The 25,293-nt window shown below is 34.4% G+C and overlaps 1 pseudogene; it reads left to right on the forward strand.

Annotated features, from left to right (window-relative positions):
- Positions 1 to 10,859: 10,859 nt before the first annotated feature.
- LOC113928461 lies at positions 10,860 to 23,613 on the forward strand (annotated as a pseudogene).
- The last annotated feature ends 1,680 nt before the right edge of the window (positions 23,614 to 25,293 follow it).

Genomic DNA, 25,293 nt, shown 5'->3' on the forward strand with positions numbered 1-25,293 from the left:
CAAATCAATCAATTTGATACACCACAATAACAAAATGGAGGATAAAATCATATAATCATCTCAGTAAATGCAGCTAAAAAGCATTTGACAAAATTCAATATCCATTTATGATAAAAACTCTCAACAAAATGGATATGGAGGGATCATACCTCAACATAATAAAGGTCATATATGACAAGCTCACAGCTAACATCGTACTCAATGGTGAAAAGCTGAAACTATGCCTCTATGATCAGGAACAAGACAAGGATGCCCACTCTTGCCAATTTTATTTAACATACTACTGGAAGTCGTAGCCAGAAATTAGGCAAGAAAAAGAAATAAAAGGCATCCAAATCAGAAAGGAAGAGGTAAAAATGTCTTTGCAGATGACATGATATTGTATATATAAAGTCTGTAAGACTTTACCAAAATATTGTTAGAAGTAGTAAATAATTCCAATAAAGTTGCAGGATGTAGAATCAATATTCAAAGATCAGCTGTGTTTCTATACACTAATAAAAACTATAAAAAGAGAAATTTTGAAAAAGATCCCATTTACAATTACATCAAAAAGAATAAAATTAACCAAGGAGGTGAAAGATTTATACATTGAATAACTGTTTCAGATTGAATATTGAGCAACTTTTCATGAGCTGATTGGTTATTTGGATGTCTTCTCTGGAAAACTATCTGTTTAGTTCCCTTGACCATTTTTAAAATTGGATTCTTTGTAGTTTTGGATTTAGTAGTGTAAGTTCTTTGTATACGTTGGACATTAACCCCTTATCCCATATATAGTTTGGAAATATTTTCTCCCATTCCATAGGTTGCTTTTATTTTGTTGATTATTTCTTTTGCTATGCAGAAGTTTCTTAGTTTGATATGGTTCCACTTGATTTTTGCTTTGTTGCTTGTGTCTTTGGTGTCAAATCCAAAAAATCATTACTAGGCCAATGTCAAGGAGCTTCTTCCCTATGTTTTCTTCTAGGAATTTTATGATATCAGGTCATATGTTTAATAAGTGTAATCCATTTCAAGTTAATCTTTGAGTGTTGGAAGACAAGAGTCCAATTTTATTTTTTTCTATGTAGTTATTCAGTTTTCTCAACACCATTTATTGAAGAGATTATTCTTTCCCCATTGAAAATAGAATATCAAAAAGAGGGGAGCCTGGGTGGCTCAGCCGATTAAGTGTCTAAATTTGGCTCAGGCTGTGATCTCAGGGTCCTGGGATTGAGCATTGGGTTCCCTGCTCAGTGAGGAGTCTGCTTCTCCTTCTCCCTCTGCCTGCTCATGCTCTCTCTCTCTCAAATAAATAAATAAAATCCTTTAAAAAAAAGAATATCAAAAAGATACCTGTACTCTCTTGTTTATTGTGGCATTATTTGTACTATTCAAAATGTGGAAAACCTGAACTGTCTGACAACGGATAAATGGATAAAGAAAATGTAACATGTATATACAATGGAATATTACTCAATCATGAAAAGGAAATTCTGCCATTCATGACAACATGGATGGTCCTTGAGGGCATATTGCTAAGTGAAATAAAGACTAAATAATGTATGATATCACTTATGTGTAGAATTTTTTTAAAAAAATGTGTAAAAGCAGAGTAGAATGTTAGTTACCAATGACTAGGCGGTGGGGGGTTGGGCAGCAGTTATTTGAGAGTACAAATTTACAACTAGTAGATAAATAAGTCTTGGAGATCTAATGCATTGCATTGTGATTATAGTCAACAATACTGTATTATAAACTTCAAAGTTGCTAAGAGACTAGATCTTAATTATTTTCACCATTAAAAGAAATGACAATTATGTGACATGATAAAGATATTAGATGGTACTATGGTGGTAATAATATTGCAATATATAAATGCATCAAATCAAAACATTGTACACCTTGCACTTACACAATGTTATATGTCAATTATAACTCAATTAAAGAAGTAAAAGGTAATTGGTTGAATTAATTTGGTTATCAGAACTGATACATGTGTCATTTTACCAGTTCAGCATCAAGCCCTGGCTTTCTTCTAGTTTAAGTTCCAGAACTCAATTTTACAAGAGTAAATTTAAAAGATATTTTAGGGGCACCTGTCTGGCTCAGTCAGTAGAGTGACTGACTCTTAACCTTGAGGTTGTGAGTTCAAGCCCCATGTTGCGTATAGAGATTACTTTAAAAAAAAAAAAGAGTATTTTGAAAAGCCCTGCATATAAAATCCATGTAGAAACAGCACAGAAACATAACATTCTTTGTACATTTATCTTACATGGAAAATGGAATAAGCAGGTGAGTAGTTTCAAAGTTGAGGATTTATTCATTATGGGAAATTTTGTTTGAGATCATTTTTTTTCTAATTTGATATGAAAATCTATATACTATATGTCAGTTGCCATTGACCTTTAAATCTACCATATCTGACACCTCCATACTACTAAGAATAGCAAGTTCTGTCATGGGCTGAATTGTGTTTATCAAAAAAGTTATATTGAAGTCCTAAAACCTGACACCTGTGACTGTTATCTTATTTGGAAATGGCGGTCTCTGCATATTTAATCAAGTTAAGGTGAGGTCCCATTGGATAGGGTGTGCTCTAAATCCAATAACTTGCATCGTTATAAGGAGAGAGGGACACAGAAAAATGGACACACAGGGGAAAGGATCATATGTGGATGGAGTCAGAGATTGGAATAACAGAACCGCTGCCAAGGATTTGCCAGCAACCACCAAAACTAGGAAGAGGCAAGCAAGGATCCTCCCCTAGAGTCTCTAGGAGAGCATGGCCCTGCTGACACCTCAGATTCAGACTTTCAGCCACAACAACCGGGACAAAATAAATTACCATTGCTTTAAGCCGTATACTGTGGTACTTTATTATAGCAGTTCTAGAATACTAATACAAACGGTATATGCAGTGTATTTGCAAGTGATGTTCCAATTGGACAAACATTTCTTTGATGTGTACTTACATATAAGGGAATTTGTCATACCTTTATGATCTGTGATTTATGGTTTCGCTTCTGTGACCAGACATGTTGTATGAACTTTAAAATAGCAACAACAAAAAAGTATTAGATGAAGGAACAGCACTGTTTCTCATGAAAGACAATTAGAAAACTGGTCTTGGACAGGGTTAGACATGGAGAATGCAAAATTTCTGTAAAAATATAACGGACTAATATAATGGACTAAAACCACTTCACTTTAATCTCATCTTTTTTTTAACCCATGGCAAATAATAATAGAAAATTTGAGCTTTAATACAATAGAAAAAATCATAATTTCAAAATACAAACTGAAGTGCACTAACCAAGAAATGTGAACTATTAACCTAAACAAGAGTGCACATGTTTATTTTTATAAGTTTCCTCATCCCCCAAGATATTTGTATATTTATATAAAATTGTTGTATCCTGCATAATCTCTACAAATTAGAACTAAAATATCAAAAATTATAAGAAGGCTATGGGTACAGTAGAATATAACCTGCTGGGACCCAGCCACTTACAATGGAAAAGGAGATAGCTGGAAAATAAAAACAAGGTAAAAAACCACTTGCAGATTTTCTATCATAGCCTGATAATTTGCTTCAGGGAAAGCTGGATAGAGAATGATGTTGCCATAAACTAAATGTAGTGTCCCCCCAAAATTCATATGTCAAAACTTAATTTCCAGTGTGTTGGTTATTTGGAGGTGGGGCCTTTGGGATGTGATTAGGTCAAAAGTGTGGAGCCCTTGTGAATGAATAATGCCTTAGAAAGAAGCCACAGAGAAATCTATACTCCCTCTTCCCTTCCACCATATGAGGACACAATAAAATCACCCCTCTGTCTCTGAACCAGAAACAGGCCCACCCCGAATACTAAACTTGTTGCCACTTTTACCTTGAATTTCCCAGCTTCCAGAAATATGAGAAAATAAGTTTCTGTTTATATTCCACCCAGTGTATGGTATTTTGTTATAGTAGCCCAAAGAGATTAAGACTGGAATAAAGAGGGGCGCCTGGGTGGCTCAGATGGTTAAGCATCTGCCTTCGGCTCAGGTCATGATCCCGGGGTCATGAGATCAAGCCCCACATCGGGCTCCTGGCTCAGTGAGGAGCCTGCTTCTCCCTCTGCCTCTCTCCCTGCTCATGCTTTCTCTCTCTGTATCTCTCTGTCTCAAATGAATAAATAAAATCTTAAAAAAAAAAAAAAAAAAAAGACTGGAATAGAGAGAGTCAACCCATGACTTTATTAGTTGAAGGGTGGGCTGATTACTGTCTGTGGGTTCTCAAAACTACACTTTTCTTTGTGTGTACTCTTTTGTACCTCTGGGCTGAAAATGAGCAAATTACATTATTTAGACAGTATGGTTAGCCAGATTTCTCTTAGTTTCTGTAAATGAGAAGTGCTGAATAGAATTTAGAAGGCAGTAAAAAGGAAAAGAATATTATTTTGCTGCCTCTTTTGGCTTCTGCCAGCACCTCAGTTTGTAATAGTAGCAACGTTTAAGAGCAAATATTCTACCTATGGTGTTTTGGCATGGAACTCCTCTCCTAGGAGAGGAATGTGCAGGGTGCGATGGGGGCAAAGAAAGGCAGACAAGTTCTGCAAATATACTAAAATTCATTGACTTTTATGCTTAAAATTGGTGAATTTTATAATATGTAACCTATATTTCATAAAGCTGATTTTTTTAAAAGATGATTTCAGACAACAATGGATGTCAGTAACTTTGAGAGTAGTTTAGCGGTCATGGGAAAATGGGCTCCCAGTTTTTTGCTTAACAACAAAATACATTTCTAACAGTAGCAGAAGCAGAGAGAATGCTTGCACCTCACCGTCAGCAGCTCTAGGACCAAAGTGGTCACGTGAGTTGCAGCCTAAAGGTAATGACAATTTCTTGATCTATAAAGAAACAACTCTCTTCTTCCATTAACACCTTTGGCCATCCATCACTCTTGTAACCAAGAGTCAGGTATAAATTTCACTGTACTTAAATACTGAATTATTTCCCTTTATTGGAATGGACTGAATCAAGCACAGGGTTTTGTGTGATGAATCACAATGACCAAATATATGCAACTACTAAAAAAAAATTTTCTGTCAACCAAAAAATTTGTTGAGGAAGAGTATGGAAACATCTTTGAATCCAATCCTCAGATAGTTCTAGTTACCACAATTGCCAAATCTCTGACAAACAATAAAAATAATTCAAAGATGGGTCATAATTATAAAGAAAATGGCATGGGTTCTATGCATAAAACTTTTTTTCCCTTTAAATCAATAAAAGGAGATTTCTAATGAAGGATGATCACAGAAAAATAAGGGAAAATGAAAATGATTGTCTATATTCTCACAGAATTTATAGATATCTTTATATATAATAAGTGAAATTTGAAAAGTGAGAAACAAATATGCCAAGAAGACTTAATAGGACGCTCAAAGAATATGGAAGTGAGTTGAAAATGTCACAACAGGACAAAAAAAGTAAGAATTCACTGAAGAGAATAAATGCCCATTATAAGTGGAAAAAGTTAGTCATAAGTAGTTATGAGAATGATAATCAGAGAGAGAGTAAGGGGGAGGGGTAAGAAGAGAAAGAGGAATGTAAATATGATAAAAGGAATGATAGACTTAAAAAGCAAAGTATATCTGGGTGGCTCAGTCCTTAAGCATCTGCCTTCGGCTCAGGTCATGGTCCCAGGGTCCTGGGATCGAGCCCCGCATCGGGCTCCCTGCTCCGCGGGAAGCCTGCTTCTCCCTTTCCCACCCCTGCTGCTTGCATTCCTTCTCTCGCTGTGTCTCTCTCTGTCAAATAAATAAATAAAATCTTAAAAAAAAGTATATTTAACATGAATTATTAGTATTTTAAAGAATTAAGCAAATGAAACATTAAAAATGTAGAGTCAAAAGTATCATTTTTAAAAACTTTTCTGAAAAAAAAAAAGACAAATTGAATGTGCAGACTGAAGGGGCTCATAGATTTCCAAGAAATAATGATACCTAACATTCATACCTAACATTTTAAATTAAAGCTTATTCTGGTAAAGACATTAGAATTCAAATACAAGAAAGAATCCTAGGAGTAGACAAGGGGGAAAAAAATCATGCTTCCTACTAGTGTGAAATATCAAGTTGGATTTGACTTCTTCACAGTAGTATTCAATGCAAGAAGACAGTTTGATCAGTATCTAAAATATGCTGAGAGGAAGAAAATGTGATGCGATAATTTTAAAATCAGTCAAGCTATCTTTTGATTATAAAGAAAACTTTTGAGTATAAAGATAAAGCATGCACAAAGTTATGCCATTCATGAATAACAAGGTCTGAAACTCCTGGGAGAGAAGGCTAGATGATGATAAAGAAAAGAGGGAGAAGGGAGCTGAAATCAATTGATTGGATAATGAGAACTAAGGGATGTTTTTTGAATAGACAGAAGTAGACATCCATTTCCACCCACCCCCCACTCCTGCCAAAATACACTAAGATTAATTTTTATTTAATGAGAATCAAAGAAATGTAAGTGAGGTGGCCACAATGATCAGAGTTAAAGCAGCAAGAATATTCAGCCAACTTCTTTTGGTCTAGAGTCCCTAACTTTGACCCATATAAGGAGTCTTATCCATAGGAAAAGCTCAATTCTATGCTTAAAGCTTTTTCAGAATCAAGTCGCCCAATACCATTCAAAAAGAACTTTAAACAACTTGGATTGGGGTTTTCCAGTCAAACCCACCAAAATCTAGTCCACATTCTTCTTTAAGGATAAGATGTTGGAAACAGAAATCCCATTTATCCCCAGGCCACACCTTCTTCCTTTCCCTCCTCCCCTCCCCCACCCAGACATAGACATACACAGATAGAAGGATGCAAATTTCACACTGAGCAAATCTATTTTCCTGCAAATGTTATTCATATTATTTCATTTGATTTCCCCAATATAATTATTTTCCTTTATACATTTTTATTTCCTACCAATGGAATTATATTACCTTAGAGAAGTATAAAGAGAAATCACATTTGGGAATTTCATTAAATATCATAAAATAAAGTCATATGTGCAAATCTACATAAGATGAATAAAAAGAACAGGTATGAAGAATACAAAAATCAAGAACAGTGTGTAGGAAACTGGCAAATAAATTCATGAGCTTATTAGTAACTATAATTTCACTCAAATTTTTATGTAAAAACCTATATATAGCATTTAATATATTATACCCAAGGAAATTGCTATGATAAACAGGTTTTCTCCACATTTCAATTGATAATTCATATTTCTTGTAATTTAGTTTCATTATAATATTATTTTCATTCTAATGTTATATAGTTTTCACTTTTTTAATCTTATTTTTGTTCTTATAAATGGAGTTATTAATCCAAGGCAGAAAATTATTTCAAAAACATAAAATATCAGATTAAAATTATGTATTTTTCTGAGTAGGTTACTTGAAATCATCCATCGCATTGTAGTTCTGTTAAAGTAGTATATGTTACAACAAAAAGAAAAACAAAAATGTATAGAAATTATGCATTCAATGCATTTATTCAATAATGAATTCCTATTTTGTGGATTTTTAAGTTGCTTCTCTGTACCTTTTTAATAGAATATAATTTTTTTATAAAAAATAAGCAGAATAGTATGTACAATGTATATTTATATTGGGGACCCCTAAAAGAAAGTGAATCTATCGCCTACCTTCTAGAAGTAAAATATTGGTATTTGTCATTAAAGAAGTCATACTAGAATTAGGTTTCTTCCTGCGTTCCTAAGAAGCACTTATATTTTGATAAAAGTGTAGAATTATTTAAAAAAATAAGGTTTCAAGAAGTTAGACGTTATTTGATAGTGATTAATAAAGAAGAAGAGTGACAACCTGATCCTCAAGGGTAAAGTAAGTGGGAGCCCGTCTACTTGTTGTTACCTCGGGAAGTCTTTGTGCTCATAGACAAGAGGAACAGGGTCAGATGGAGAAGTATGGATGAAACAGATGAACTTACTAAAGATTTTGTTTTTATTTTTATTTATTTTTATTTTTTTAATTTTTTATTGTTATGTTAATCACCACACATTGCATCATTAGTTCTTTATGTAGTGTTCCATGATTCATTGTTTGTGCATAACACCCAGTGCTCCACGCAGAATGTGCCCTCTTTAATACCCATCACCAGACTAACCCATCCCCCACCCTCCTCCCCTCTAGAACCCTCAGTTTGTTATTCAGAGTCCAGCGTCTCTCATGGTTTGTCTCCCCCTCTGACTTACTCCCCTTCATTCTTCCCCTCCTGCTATCTTCTTCTTTTTCTTTTTTCTTAACATATGTTGCATTATTTCTTTCGGAAGTACAGATCTGTGATTCAAAAGTCTTGCACAATTCACAGTGCTCACCATAGCACATACCCTCCCCAATGTCTATCACCCAGCCACCCCATCCCTCCCACCCCCACCACTCCAGCAACACTCAGTTTGTTTCCTGGAAAACAGTATGGAGGTTCCTCAAACAGTTGAAAATAGAGCTACCATATGATCCAGCAATTGCACTACTGGGTATTTTATAAACTTTTTTTTTTTTTTTTTTTTTTTAAGATTTTATTTATTTATTTCAGAGAGAGAGAGAATGAGAGACAGAGAGCACGAGAGGGAAGAGGGTCAGAGGGAGAAGCAGACTCCCTGCCGAGCAGGAAGCCCGATGTGGGACTCGATCCCGGGACTCCAGGATCATGACCTGAGCCGAAGGCAGTCGCTTAACCAACTGAGCCACCCAGGCGCCCCTGCACTACTGGGTATTTACCACAAAGATACAAATGTAGGGATCCGAAGGGGTACGTGCACCCCAATGTTTATAGCAGCAATGTCCACAATGAAGATTTTATTTTTAATGAGACAACTGTACTAGTCATCTAATTAGTACATTTCCCCCCAACCTACTGATGGATGCATCAGGCATTTTCCCTAAAGCGAAACATTAAAATGATTACCTTTAAAGCAGCACTGTCAATTAGATATTTTAGAGAAGATGTAAATGTCCTATCATTTGTTCTTTCCAATACAGTAACCACCCACAAATGTGTTTAAGTGTAATTAATGTGGCTATGGGTTTAACTTTTTAATTTTATTTAAATGTATATTTTAATATCATTTAATGTTAATGTTTTAATGAATTCACATTTTAAATTTGGGCTTCTAGCAGGATGGAGCAGATGTACTTTTTCCTATTCCTCTCACTGTTAAATATAACTAAAAACTCTGGGTATTATATATAAAACAACACAAAGAGTCTCTGAAAGACAAAGAAAAGGAGTACACAGAAAGAATGACATATTGATGAGTTTCCTGGGTTTGTTTTTTTCCTTTATATATCCCAAGCTTGTAGTTAAAAAAAAAACCAGAAACCAGCAAATTGCCACAGGGGCAGACAAAAGCCCTGACAAATGCCTGTTCTCTTTAGCTAACAGACAAGAAAGAGCAGCCTACCAACATAGAAAATTCTTAGACAATAAATATTTTACTCCAGAAAACTGATATAGAAAAAATGGTGGCCTCATTTCTTCCACTGAAGGAGAAGAGAAAAAGGGCATACTGAAAAAGTACTTGAAAAAATAATGGCTAAAAGGCACATGGGTGGCTCAGTCAGTTAAGTGTCTGCCTTCAGCTCAGTCATGATCTCAGAGTCCTGGGATTGTACACTAATAATAATAGGCAAAGTAATGTCACTATATGGGAACAACAGAGGCTGGCAAAGACAAACAAATCTCTCAAATATTGCTGGTGGAATTCAAAATGCTTCAGCCACTATGGAAATTAGTTTGGTAGTCCCTTATGAAAAAACCATGCAATTACAACATAATCCAGAAATTGCACTCCTAAACTTTTATCTCAGAGAAATGAAAATTCCTGTCCATACAAAAATCCATATATGTATGTTTATAGCATTTTTATTTGGAAGTCAAAACTCAAAATAACCCAGATGTTCCTCAATGGGTGAATGGTTAATTCATGAAATACTACTCAACAATAAATAGGAGAGGCACATTGATGAACAAACTTGGTTGACTCTCCAGAGAATTATTTTGGAAAAAAACCCAAAGTGTTGAAACTGAGTGAAAAAATCTTACAGTATGTGAAGTTCTCAATGTTTACATACTATAGGATTCCATTTTTATAATGTTCTTGAAATGCCACAATTATAAATATGGAGAACAGATTAGTGTTTATTGATGGTTAATGAAGAAGGACATGTGTCTATAAAAGGACACAGAAGTACATGTGTCTACAAAAGATGACGAGGGATCTTTGAGGTGGTGGAATTGTCCTCTGTCTTGACAGTAACAATGCCAATATCCTGGCATTGAGACAAGCCAGGTAATGGGTACACAAGATCCCTCTGTATTATTTCTTATAATTGCTAGTAAATCTGCAATTTCCTAAAAATGACCACTTTATTTAAAATTAATAACATTTAAAAATTCTAAATGAGATTAGTAGCCTAATGTTGATATCATAGAATAAAGCCTTTGTCAGTTTGGTGTTTGTGTTGTCAAAAGCTAAGCCAACTGCTATCACCAGGTCAAAAGAAAAAATTACTCTATGCATCCTCTCATCCAGCAAGAATCCACATCTCCATAGAGCTAACTAGAAGATAGACCTATTTGCCAATCATCTGGGAGAACACGTACTATCTAATTACATATGTGTTTGTGTGTTTGTGTGTGTGTACAAAACTATATACATATATACATAAAGTTTAGGATCCAGAAATGTTACATGTTAATTTCACAGCCTAGGAAAATCTTTCATTGTGAGTTTAAGGGAAGGAAAAATAGCTGACATATAAATTAAACAAAAGAAAGTTATAATAAAAAAGATAAGAGAGATAGAAAAACCCAACAATGGGTGTTGCACTGGAATTGCACACCGTTACAGGTACTTTTGAGAAAAAATGGTAGTGGAACACAATGAGACACATAATTGAAACTGAAAAATATTGAGGATAAAAGTAGTACATGTAATTTTTTAAATGGTCAATATAAATTCCAAAAATAACAGAAACCGAGGAAGAACATTATTTTCCAAATACAATTTAGCAATTGAGGAAATACTTTTAGCCGGACATTGTTCCTCAAGCAGTATTTGGACTATGACTGAATTTTTTTTTTTTTTTTTTAGGGATGGAAAGCTAAGTGGTATTTCATTACTCTCTATGTTTGCAACCATAATAATATAAATATTGTTTATTGGCTTTCACTTTAAGAGTTAATTTTTAGGCCTGGAGAAGATGTTATGTTTAAAGGATAGAATGAAACACCAAGAGCTGTGAAATATAATGATGAAATTAATACAAAGCAGATTGTGAAGAAAAATTGGTAGAAAAGGAAGGGCATTAATATCATAATAAAAAAGTACAGAAACCAAATAGAAAGATGATAGAAATATCAATTGAGGTTTAGTTATATTATTTATATGAAAGATAATTGTTAGAAAATCCCAAATAATAAAAAAAATTGTCAAACACAGAGATGAAGGAGAGGACTTGAGCAATTTAAATGTTTATATTTCATATTAGGGGAATAATAAATGTTATGTGATATTAATAAGTTCAGAAATTAAATATTATTTTGTAAAGGAAATAACCAAAATATAAACAATTTTAAAAGTCACCCTGGAGAGGAAACTTAGAGGTGAAGGAGTGATATAAGACTGTTAATTTTTATTATGACATTCTTTAATGGGCTTTCCTTGCTGTGCACATATCAATTAATAAAAACAAATATTTTTAAAAGATAACTTTATTTACTTAAAAGTGTTAGCCACTTATGGTTTAAGGATGCTTATTGCTCAATTATTATAAAAAAAGTTTAGAATGCCAACAATTTACCAAATTGGAATCATGCATATAAACATTTTTTCCAGAATCTTTTTTGTGTAAAACTGTGTTATTTTTCCTTGGATTTTACTGCTGAATTTGAAATATCACCCACCCAAAGCTCTTTGTTTCTTCCTAGTTATTTGGCTAGCAGCTGCTTCTGTTTGCAAGCATACATCATGTGAAGTACAAATAAATAAAATAATTGGCCTCAATTAGACTAAATTTCCACCAAGGGGATTATTGTACCCTTATTTTGACTTCATAGTTTAACTAGTCACAGTCACAACTCAAATGTGCCTTTAACTAATTATACTTTTTAGTTAAGAAAATTTTGTTTTGTCTAAAATATGATTTCATTAAAATAGCTACAATAAAAAAGAATTACCTTTCATTGAGAATATACAATTAAAAAGTAAGATTTAAATAATTTTAGCACGCAAAGTAAAATAATGCTCATTTTTAATATTTAAAGTTAAGAATCAAGATCTTTCTGGCTTTATTAAAGTCATCACCAATATTTAAAAATGTGTGCTTGTGGAATAAGTCATCCAATTATTCTATTTAAATCCTGCAGTTCTTCTGGCAATAGAGCGTAAGTCACCATAGATTTTTTCCTCTCCAATAGATAGTGGCTGGTACTTTCAATCTTATCCCAGAAATGCACAATTACATTGTCTGAAATAATTATCCAGGTATTTTTTAGTTCATTTTTACAGACTTATTATTTACCTGTGATGTTATTTTTATAGCTGGGCAGCATCATATTATACTCCTTTACAAATAAATGTATTACAGATTAAAAGATGTAATTTTTCTTCTTTGATTAATTTTATACTATTCTCTCAATAACAAATATAATCAAAAGTTATCATGAATCACTTACTTGTTTTAACTTGTCAATAACAATTATAATTTCCTAATAAGGATAACTATGGAGCACCGGGTGTTATACGCAAACAATGAATCATGGAACACTACATCAAAAATTAATGATGTAATGTATGGTGATTAACATAATAAAAAATAGTTTAAGAAAAAACAGATGATTTTTTTAAATGGTCAAAATGATCAAGATAATAAAATTCTTGAAATATTTTTCTTTCTGAATGTAATCATTTAAGCTACGACTGAATATAACTTTCTTTTTGTAAAACACATACAGAAAAATAGCAAGTTTTCAAATAATTAATTAGTTTTGTTATCTCACAAGGATTAAGGAAATTAAATAACAGGATGAGAGAGTATATTCCATTATCTAATAGGATAACAGTTCTATCAATAGTCACAAGTCTTAGCTATAAATTTGTAATGCAAATATACATATATTAATGTATTTTAAAGGTTTTTAACTAAAATAAGAATCAAGAGAATTTAACATTAATAATAATAAAGTACTTATTCTTATCATCATGTTTCTTTCATTCTTTAATTATTCTTATTCAATACTTTAAGTTATACTCAATTTATTATAATACCTATGAATTAAAAATTCACATGGTTACAAATATATATGCATACAACATCAGCCCATAGAAGTATACAAAGCAAACATTGACCAAACTGATGGGAAAAGTAGCAATGCAATAATAGTAGGTGACTTCAACATCCCACTTTTAATAAAGGAGAGAATATCCCAACAGATTAATAAGGAAAAAGAGGATTTGAATAACACTATTGACCAAATGGGCCTAAGAGATATAGATAGAACACTCTACCCAACAGCAGCAAAATACACGTTCTTTTCAACTGTACTTGTTTTTCTCCAGGAAAGATCACATGTTAGATTACAAAACAAGTTTTAAAAATTTAAGAAGTTTAAAATCCTACCAAGTATCTTCTTCAACCACATTGGAATAAACTAGAAATCAACAGCAGAAAGACAACTGGAAAATTCATAATTATGTGGAAATTAAACAATCTTGAGAAGAACAAAGTTAAAGGTATCACATTTCCTGATTTCAAAATATATTACAAATTTATAGTAGCCACAACAGCATGGTACTGGCACAAAGACAGACCTACAAACCAGAGTAGAGAACCCAGAAATAAGTTTGCACTCATACAATCATCTGATCTTCAACAAGTTTGCCAATAATACACAATGGAGAGAGTCTCTTCAACAAATGGTGTTGGGAAATGTGGATAGCCACATGAAAAAGAATGAAATTAGAACCTTATATCACATCATATACAAAGTCAACTCAAAATGGATCAATGACTTAAATGTAAGACCAGAAACTATAAAACTTCTAGAAGAAAACAGGAAGAAAGTTTCATATGTGTCTTGTAAATTATTTTTTTTTGAATATGACACCAGAAGCATAGGCAACAAAAGCAAGAATAAACAAGTGGGACTACATCAAACTTTAAAGCTTCTGCGCAGCCAAGGGAACAGTCAACAAAAATAAAAGGCAACCTATGAACTGGAGAAAATACTTGCAAACCATATATCTGATAAGGGGATGATCTCAAAAACACACAAGGAACAACTATATTTCAATTAAAACAAACAAACAAACAAAAAATAATGACACAATTTAAAAATGGCCTAAGGACTTGAATAGATATTTCTCCATGAAAGACATACACATGGCAAATAGACTTATAAAATTTTTTTCAGTGTTACTAATCATTAGGGAAATGCAAATCCAAACTATAATGAGATATCACCTTACCTATTTGGATGGCTCTTATATTAAAAAAAAAAAAAATGGACATGGTGCCTGGGTGACTCAGTTGGTTAGGCGACTGCCTTCCACTTGGGTTATGATCCCGGAGTCCCGGGATCGGGTCCCACATTGGGGTCCCTGCTCGGCGGGGAGTCTGTTTCTCCCTCTGACCCTCCCCCCATCTAATGCTCTCTCTCATTCTCTCTCTCAAATAAATAAATAAATCTTTAAAAAAAAAAGACAGCAATTTTTGTTGAGGATGTGGAGAAATTAGAACCCTTACACACTATTAGTAGGAATACAAAATGGTATGGTCAGTATGGAAAACAGCATGGAGGCTCCTTAAAAAATTCAAAACAGACTACCATGTAATCCAGCTTTCCCACTCTGGGCATTATTCCAAAATAACTGAAATCAGAATCTTGAAGAGATACCACCTGTCCCATGTTTATTACAGTGCTATTTGCAATAGTCAAGAAACAACTTAAATGTCCATTGACAGATAAACTAATAAAGAAAATGTGGTATATACCTATAATGGATTATTATTCAGCCTGAAAAAAAGAGGAAAAACCCGCTATCTGTGACAATATAGGTGAATCTAGAGAGTATTATAAGTAAAGTAAGCCAGAGATAGACAAATATTACATGATTCTATTTCTAGGAGGTACCTAAAATAGTCAAATTCACAGAATCAAAGTGTAGAATAGTAGTTGCCAGGGATTGGTTGAGGGGTAGGAAATGGGGAGTTACTAGTCAACAGGAGTGAACTTGCACTCAAGCAAGATGAAAAAGTTCTAGAGTTCTGCTATACAACATTGTCTCTTTAGTTAACAGCAATGTTCTGTACAGTTAAAAATATATCAACAGGAGAAATCTCATGTTAAATGTTCTTGTCACAATAAAATAAAACAAATTTAAACATTTTTTAAAGAATGGCATTTAGATATCAATATCTTATTACAAAGAGTATTCATTGCTATTACTTGTTATTGCTTCAGAGATTTTCAGGAAGAGAGATAGGAATTAAAATAAGAAGAAAAATAATAAATTCAACTTGATATATTTACCTTGATATATTTACTTTAAATTGAAAATCACAGTTTTGCTAATTTTTTAAAATTTCATATTTGTATCTCTTTTAACTATTGTTGAGAAATTTTGGATATTAAGAACAGTGATACAGTGATACAGTGAATTACTTCAATTATCTTATAATTTATTCACAATAGCTTCAAAGGCATAATAATAATATTAACTATCAAAGTATAACAGTGTGGTTTAAGATTATTGGCAGTTTTTGTGTTCATAAGATTATAAACTACTGAGTATTGTCAAATTACTTTATTTAACTTCAGTTAATTATTTTCTGTTTGGTTAATTCACTTGTATAATAAATATCAGTTTCAGTTTCCTGCACTATCTGAAACTTGCTTTTTATTGTATTTTTAATTATGTAAAGAACCTACAAGATTCCAGAACCAGGGGTGGCTGGGTGGCTCAGTCGTTAAATGTCTGCCTTTGGCTCAGGTCATGATCCCAGGGTCCTGGGATCGAGCCTCACATCGGGCTCCTGGCTCCACAGGAAGCCTGCTTCTCCCTCTACCACTCCCCCTGCTTGTGTTCCCTCTCTTGCTATGTCTATCTCTGTCAAATAAATAGATAAAATCTTTAAAAAAAAAAAAAGGGATTCCAGAACCAAGACTACATAAAATTTATATTTTGTGAGCTAGATTTTCAGGTGTGCTTCTCAACCATGCCCTCCCTTATATATAACCATTTTTATGAGTTTTTCTTCTCTGTTTCTAGTTTTTTCTTTACAGATATAAGGAAATGCACACAAACTCAGGAAAGGAATGAAGGGACGGAGGGAGGGAGGGAGGAAAGGAGGAAGGAAGGAAGGAAGGAAGTTCCCTCTCCTACTCATACACAAAAAGTCACATACTATGCCCATTTTAATGCAACTTGCTTTTATCACTTAACAAATTGTATTCCAAAATATATGATGTATAATCTCATTACATAGAGATTTTCCCAAATGCTTTTCACAGGTACATAATACTCCATTGTGTAGTATATTGTAGTTTATTCAATTGTTGAATTTTGAGGTTGAATTCTTGGATGTTGATGTTGATTCCAATTTTGAACTAGTACCAATAATGTTACATTGAAGGTCACTTGGCACATGTCATTTCAAATTAATGTTAGTGTATTTTGGAGTCTTTGCGACAGATTCCAATCCAAAGAGGGGCTGCAAGGTTAAAAGCTAGATGCATATGTAATTTTGTTAGATATTGCCAAAAGCCCCTCCACAGATGTCATCCCATTTTACATTCTGAAAAACAAAATATAAGACTGCTTCCTTCCTCCTTAGCCTCACTAACAGAGTGTGTTATCAAACCATTCATATTTTTTTAATTTTACAGGTGAATAATAGTTGTGGTTTTAATTTACATTTTTCTCATGATGACATTTATAATACAATGGAACATATATTTTACAACAAATACTATTTCATCTGAAATATGAAATCTGCACTCTTTAGATCTGAGTAACCCAGGGGAGTATCCCGTGTTAATGAAACAAGTACCTGTAATTGTAATTAAGGTAATTTTATTTTTTATTTTTTAAAGATTTTATTTATTTATTTGACAGAAATTTTAAATCATCTATCTACTTTACTCACTACTTCAGTTTAAAGAGGTAGCTAGGAGAAGGAAAGAAAGAGACAAAGAGAGAGGGAGAGGGGAAGGAAAGGAGGAAAGGAAAGGAAAGGAAAGGAAGGGAAGGGAAGGGAAGGGAAGGGAAGGAAGGGAAGGGAAGGGAAGGGAAGGGAAGGGAAGGAAGGGAGGAAGGAAAGAAGGAAGGAATGTAAGCTAGCTCTAAATCAATACAATAGAGAATATGAATAAATTGGGAAGAACTGCTTAAATCAATGTAATTACCTTTGTTTGCTTGAAATCTGTGTCAGAGTGTGAAGTCTGTGCCATAGCTACTGTATTAAAAACCAGCAAGTTTATGCATTTTGCTCATATTCACATTTCTCATAGACTTTGCCTGGAAATAACACATTTTAAAGTTTTACTAGATTTCAGCTGCATAGCCTCAGAAATAGATCAATGTCTCTTGTTAATACATATCTTGACCATCTTACTCTGGATAGGAACTACAGATTAATATTTTATCCTCTAATTTTTTATTGCATATAATACACCACCAGAAGGGATACTGCACAGCAAAGTAATAAGAACTGAAGCCTGTGTTAGCTGTTTGATCGAATATGTTTCATGCAAACTGCCTAGGAACATCAAAAACAATTAGTCAGACCTGAAATTCAATCTGAGCTAGCATTCACATTCAAAGAATTGAATGCAGGTAAGTTCAGAGACCAAATACTGTATTTTGATTTGTTTTGAAGTGGGCATCTGCCCAAATCAAAAAGCTACTACAACAGTTTGGCAGGCAGCTTAAAGAACCAAAATAACTGCTTTGTGTAGGTCAGGTTCACAGGCATCCCCATGCTGCTTGGAAAGCACAAAATATAATGTTCACAGCATGTGGTACTTTACCTAGTTGCCATCCAAAAGTGTCCATAGCTTCTAAATTGTCAAAAATTGCAGCTCTCATAAGAAAACTTTAAGGAAACTTTATAAATATAAATCAAACTTCAAATATCAGTGGCCAACATATTTAAAAATAGCATAAAAATCCAATAAAATATTGTAGAAATTTGCATGATATAATCCTGATGTACACATAATTTATATCTTGACACATTAAAAAAATATTCCTTTTGATTAAAGAAGAGCTTCAAACATATCAATAGTCTTAGTACACTTCATGAATATGCTGGTCAATAGTCAAATTTTTAACTGTTTAAAGCAAATCCAGTACCACAAAGACCTATTTTAATCATGCCTTGCAGACTTCAAGTGGACCAACTCTAGCTTTACCTTCCTGCCCCTCTAGCTCCTTTCTAAACCCAGTCTTCACCCTTGTCCCAGGTCCATGCCTAGGAACTGCTGTTTCTTTTCTTGGAAGAATGGCCCTTAAAAGGTGTTAAAGAATGCTCTCAGGTGGCAAGTTAGAGTTGGAGGGCTGTGCGGGGTTGCCAGGAGGACAAGCCCCCTTGGCACTTGTATAAGAGCCTGCAGTACCTACTGGACAACCAGCTGAATTCTTTAGAGAGCTTCAGGCTGGCCAGGAGAAAGTATCACCCTAAAAATGCTAGATGTAGCTGCACTTTAAAGAGCTCACCAACCAGATGATGATCACCAGGAGGATGTTCCCATTGCAGAAGTTGAATATATCCGATGTGGACACCAATGTTGTGTGTTCTTTCCTCCTGGACTTCATGGTGGTAGACAAGCAACTCTAGAAGAATGTGAACAGAGAGTGGGTATCTGGGGTTCAGACCAAGTTACAGGCACCCAGCTATGTCTGCATCCACCCCAGCTCCCTGAATTTGTGAGCTCACTGAGTGTGCCTGTAACCTTCAGCAAAGTTAAACTCATCAATGAGGGTCTCGATCGTACTGAACTCCTTATATACATATAAACTTCAAATTCACATAGTAACAGTTTAGAGTCTGCAGGGGATGATTTTGAGCCATTTCACTCCCAAGACTCAGTGCATGGCTATGAAGGCTTGTTAGAAGAAGGAGATTACAGTTCTTTTTTTTTATTTTATTTTTTATGTTATGTTAATCACCATACATTACATCATTAGTTTTTGATGTAGTGTTCCATGATTCATTGTTTGCGGATAACACCCAGTGCTCCATGCAGAACGTGCCCTCTTTAATACCCATCACCAGGCTAACCCATCCCCCCACCCTCCCCTCTGGAACCCTCAGTTTGTTTCTCAGAGTCCATAGTCTCTCATGGTTCACCTCCCCCTTCGATTTGAATCACAGACCTGTACCTCTGAAACAAATAATACATTATATGTTAAAAAAAAAAAAAAGAAGATAGTAGGAAGGGGAAAAATGAAGGGGGAGGCGGAATCAGAGATTACAGCCTTTAAAACTAAATAGGATCTATTTGCAAAGGCTTACCTTGATGCAAAGAGAAGCTGGGATCACAAAGATGCAAGACCTAGAGACAAATAGCAACCTGAGTATTCATAAAGGAAGTGGCTTATCCTTGGAAAAAGTACCCTCTGTCTTCCGCCAACCCCTATCCTTAGTTTGGAGGTCCTCTCTCACTTCCTCCACCCAAGGCTGTGAAAGATGTTCTGTCCTGAGGAATCTCAGTTCAGTCCCCATTCCTTAGCCCATACATTCATTGGAACAATTCTCCAACCTATTCTGACAATTCATTTGCATGTTATCCATGATCCAATCTTGTGACAATTGGCCCAGCCTCAGGATGTCTGTAAATACCATCATGTTACTCCTGAGTCATAACAGGAATCCATTAGTACCCCAACTGTGGTCAGCTAGTAGGGTGACATCACACCAGGGTCTCAGACAGCAGAGCTGTCTAATGGGAAAGAAGTCCAGTTCTTCCCACTATCATGTCCAGATAAGCTCAGGTTCCTTATCCTCAGAATCCTCACTGTGTAAAACCCTGTCATATCTACCAACATTCCTGACAGTCACTATCACTTGACCTCATAACCTCATGGACATTCCTGTCATCACCTTTCATGTAAATCAAAACCTTTTTCTTAAAATACACACTGACTTGTTTTATTATGTAATCAGTGTGATTTGATCTACTAGGTATGAAATGACAGTCTTGTAGGTCCAGAAAAAAAACAAAACACATAAGACCATATGAACTTTGCTTTAAAATATGACAAGGAGTACAAGGAGTACTTTGATAAATATATCAAAAAATAACCCCACCTATCATCTGCAATACCAATTAGGTCCTGAGTTGTGTTTATATACTACGGATGAATTTAAGTATGGAAACAAAATTCAGTTGGTCTAATTCACCAGTATATGAGCAAAATAAAATTTGTTTGCCAAGGTCTGCAAATTTATTTTTTGTGTCTCATACAGCATATTGATGACTTTGACAGACTGGGATTAATAAACTCAACTAATCTTTTTTTAGTGAAATAAAAATAACACTTTTGTTTCTGTTACTGTTGCTTTGGAATAGTTCTCATGTCCCTTTTTTGACAGGTACCATACTTATAGTTGAGCTAATAGCTAATCTAATATTTTAATTAAAATGGAAATTTCACTGTTCTGCCCACTAGACTGTATTTATTTTGAGCATATGCAATTGTCTCTTCTATTGTTAAACCTATAACAATTATATTTTTCTTCTGATAAAATTAGCCAGATAATCACCAGAATATTTTCTGCAAATAAAGGCATATGCAAAAAATAAAATGTAGCAAAAGAAAAACAAATGCATGGAGGACATTAGGAGAAGAAAGGGAAAAATGAAGAGAGGGAAAGCGGAGGGAGAGATGAACCATGAGAGACTATGGACTCTGAGAAACAAACAGAGTTTTAGAGGGGAGGGGGGTGGGGGATGGGTTAGCCTGGTGATGGGTATTAAGGAGGGCCCTTACTGCATGGGGCACCGGGTGTTATAGGAAAACAATGGATCGTGGATCACCACATCAAAAACCAATGATGTATTGTATGGTGACTAACATAACATAATAAAACAAAATTAAAAAAAAAGGAAAAACAAATGTGATACTAAAAGGTCTTGTGAAAATTCAGTATTAGAATTAGTAACTCAGACATAACCCACAAAAAATTGCCAAAGTTATATAGCTTGGCCCTTGCTCTAGAACAAAAAGATATATTTTAGATTATAAAACTCTTTCACATACATATATATTTTTAAAACTAATAAATGATGAAAATGACTTTTCCTTATTAAGTATCTGTCCAAATTGCCAAAGGCATTGCACAGGCAGATTAAAATGCAGTATATTTTTTAAATTAATAGACTATTTTTTTAGACAGTTAAGGTTATCAAAAAATTAAGTGGAAAGTGCAGACTTCCCAATTACCCCTTTATTAGGTCTTTAGCATTTTTTGGGGGGTGTCTGCACTATAAATGTCCCAGACTCAGTAAACTTTCCATTTTATTTACTTTAAAGATTTTATTTTTAAGTAATCTCTACACCCAATGTGGAGCTTAAACTGACAACCCTGAGATGAAGGGTCACATACTCTACTGACTGAGCCAGCCATGTGCCCCTAAACTTTCCATTTTAATTCATCCACAATGAACACTTAAAAACCATCATTTTAAAATGAAAATCTTAGTACCTGTCATATCAGTGTTGTAAACTATGAAGAATAAGTTCATTAGTAAACATCCCTAACTCTACCGCGTAGGTAAAGATGTCATTGTGGGGGCACCTGGGTGGCTCAGTCGTTAAGCGTCTGCCTTCGGCTCAGGTCATGATCCCGGGGTCCTGGGATCGAGCCCCGCATCGGGCTCCCTGCTCAGCAGGAAGCCTGCTTCTCCCTCTCCCACTCCCCCTGCTTGTGTTCCTGCTCTCGCTGTCTCTCTCTGTCAAATAAATAAATAAAATCTTTAAAAAAAAAAAAAAAAAGATGTCATTGTGGCCACGATTCTCAAACTTTAGCAGGCAATGAGAATCACCGGGAGAGCCTATTCAACCCTGGATTGCTGATTCAGGTTCCGAAGAAATAATAAAATTGATAAAACAAACATCATAAAGTTAAATACACACATTTCTGAATGTTTGTGTAAATAAGAAAACCTAAGTTTTTAGATTCCTTATAAATATCAAAGTCCATTATGTCCTCAAACTTAAGCATGAGGCCACTTCTGAAAACCGTTTGTAGTATTTACAAAAGCTAAACACACAGGTTTTCAAAGATCATCAATTCTACCCTATTTATATACATGAATCCAACAACAGTGCATTCATATTTTCACAAAAAAGCATGCACTAGAATATTCATAATAGCATTATTTGTAAGACCAAACTGAAAACTACCAAATAACTGTCCAGTCACATGAGAGGCCATAAAAAATTAAGGAATATTCACAAAAGGAGAATCAATTATTGATAATGTGCATAATGCATAATTTATTAATATTAGTATAACAAGGGCAACACTAATCTTTGGTTTTAGAAGTCAGGAGAGTAGTTAACTGGAGTAGTGACTGGGATGACAATGTTCTAGGCTGATGGAGTTTTTGATCTGACTCCAACTAAACTGCTGTCTTCTCATTGTGAAATCAATACACTGAGCTGAACCCTTCTGAAATGGGCACTATTCTCTATAAATACTATACTCAACAAAAACTTTAAAGTACATAGAAATTGAAAATGTCATTCCCATGTATTGCATTTTATAAATAATTTATTTAAAACAAGTAGAAAAACTTTATTATATGCTTTGTAAATCAAAAGAAAAAAAAAGTAACCTAACTTTGAAAGACCTCTAAGATTACTCAAGAAAATAAAATTATAGAGACCAAGAAGCATCAGGAAATTGGTACAGAAAAATTAATTAATTAAAAATAAATGATTTAAACATCTGGAAAATAGCGCTATTGATGCCTATGAGCTCTGTGGCAATGAATCCTTCTGTGAATTTCATGAAGACTGACTACATCCAGCACAAATTCAATCTCACTGGACTCAGTGAGCAGATGCCTCACTATCCACAAAGTCTAGACATGACCTTGGACCTGGAGTCTGATGAAGAACTGTACGAAAACCACAACCAGGATGACCTGATTGAGCGGGCAGCCCAGATGCTTTATGGATTGACCTACTCCTGCTATGTCTTTGCCAACTTTTGCATCACCCAGATATTGGAAGAGTACCAGCAAGGAGACTTTGGCTACTGCCTCATTTGTACTTTGAACACCAACCAATGTTTCCATCAGCTTTTCAGAGAGGCCACGATGAAGCTGTACTGTTCCAAGTGCATGAACATATACACACCCAAGGTACCATCAAGGCACCATCACACAGACTGCACCTATGTTGGCATATGTTTCTCTCACACTTTCCATAGCGCATCCCAAATGAGAGCTCAAGCAGCTTACCAACTAGTGTGTGCCCAGGCTCTACAGTTGGAAGATCCATCCAATGGCTTACAATTCCATACCACCAACAACTCCAAGAGCCCAGTCAAGATGATTCGCTGATTCCTCACTTAACCTGTCCGTCAGTCATTGACATCTTAATTCCTTTTTTGCCACTCTTTTAGGAACCTCTCTTAGTTTTTTGTTTAATTAAAGAGATCATTATTTTGGTGGGACTATAAAATAAAGTGGAGGAAAAGGGAAAAAAGCATTTATTCAAAATTTATATAGAATCTTGTCAGATACCTTCATGAAAAAATAAGGATTTCATGTCTTCTCATATTGAAATTGCAAAATGATATGTCATTGTTGATAATTCCATGCTAATATATTTATTAAATAAAATTTATTATTCTTATTAAAATACATTAGCAAAATTAATTAATGAATAAGGAGAATACTGAACAGTACAAAAATAATGAAGAATTTTTTTGAAATCTACAAAAACTACTATTTTGAAAAGGTAGAGAGAGCATATGGCTTTACAGAGGAATTTTTCATATATGTAAAACCAGGTAACTCTCATAGTATGTAAACAGTTCTAGGATACAGGTTGAAATGAACGTTGCACGTGTTGAACCACAGATTGAATGGCATTTTTATTTTTATTTACTTTTTAAAATTTTTTATTTATTTATTTGCCAGATAGAGAGAAAGAGAGATTGAGAGCACAAGCAGGGGGAGCTGGAGAGGGAGAAGCAGGGTCTCCACTGAGCAGGGAGCCTGATGAGGGGCTCGATCCCAGGACCCTAAGATCATGTCCTGAGCCAAAGGCAGAAGCTCAACTGACTGAGCCACCCAGGTGCCCCTGAATGGCATTTTTAGAAAAGCAAATCTCAAATCTCACCAGTAAATGGCAATTAAATCTTAAGAAAAAATATTTTTTTAAGTTTTTATTTATTTTATTTGTTTGTTTATTTATTTATTTATTTTAGTTTCCAGTTTTTTATTTTAATTCCAGTTAGTTAACATACAGTGCTACATTAGTTTTAGGTGTTTAATAGAGTGATTCAACATTTCCATACTGATGCTCCTCACCTATTGAACCCATCCTCCCTCCCGCCTCCCCTCTGGTAACCATCAGTTTGTTCTCTATAATTAAGAATCTGTTCTAGGTTTGTCTCTCTTTTTTTTTCAGGAAGAAATACTTTTATGCTTGATGAAATGTAATGCAGTGTTTAATAAAATTCAAAGAAAACGGGGCACCTGGGTGGCTCAGTCGTTAAGCATCTGCCTTCGGCACAGGTCATGATCCCAGGGTCCTGGGATCGAGCCCCGCATCGGGCTCCCTGCTCGGCGGGAAGCCTGCTTCTCCCTCTCCCACTCCCCCTGCTTGTGTTTCCTCTCTCGCTGTGTCTCTCTGTCCAATAAATAAATAAAATCTTAAAAAAAAATCAAAGAGAAGTACAAATAGCAATAGACATATCTAAACATGACTAAGAATACATACCTCAATCCATATATACGCCAAAATATTCTGGAAGTTATTTTAATTTAATATTGTAAAGGTGGAAGGAAGCTAAAATTGAAGTATTTGACCTAGCAGTTACCATAGTGTACCATAAAACAATATATTTTTTGTCTTGGAATAGAGATCCAACTTCAAAAGAGTGAATAATCTAATTAAATCTGAGTATATACAAAATTTCTGAATACTAGTGAGGAAAGATTAGACAATAACACTGTGTTGAAAATGTCTCAATTATGTTAAATTGGGTTGATAAGATGGGACATC

Source organism: Zalophus californianus, chromosome 5 (genome assembly GCF_009762305.2).
Source record: "Zalophus californianus isolate mZalCal1 chromosome 5, mZalCal1.pri.v2, whole genome shotgun sequence".
Taxonomy (NCBI): Eukaryota; Metazoa; Chordata; class Mammalia; order Carnivora; family Otariidae; genus Zalophus; species Zalophus californianus.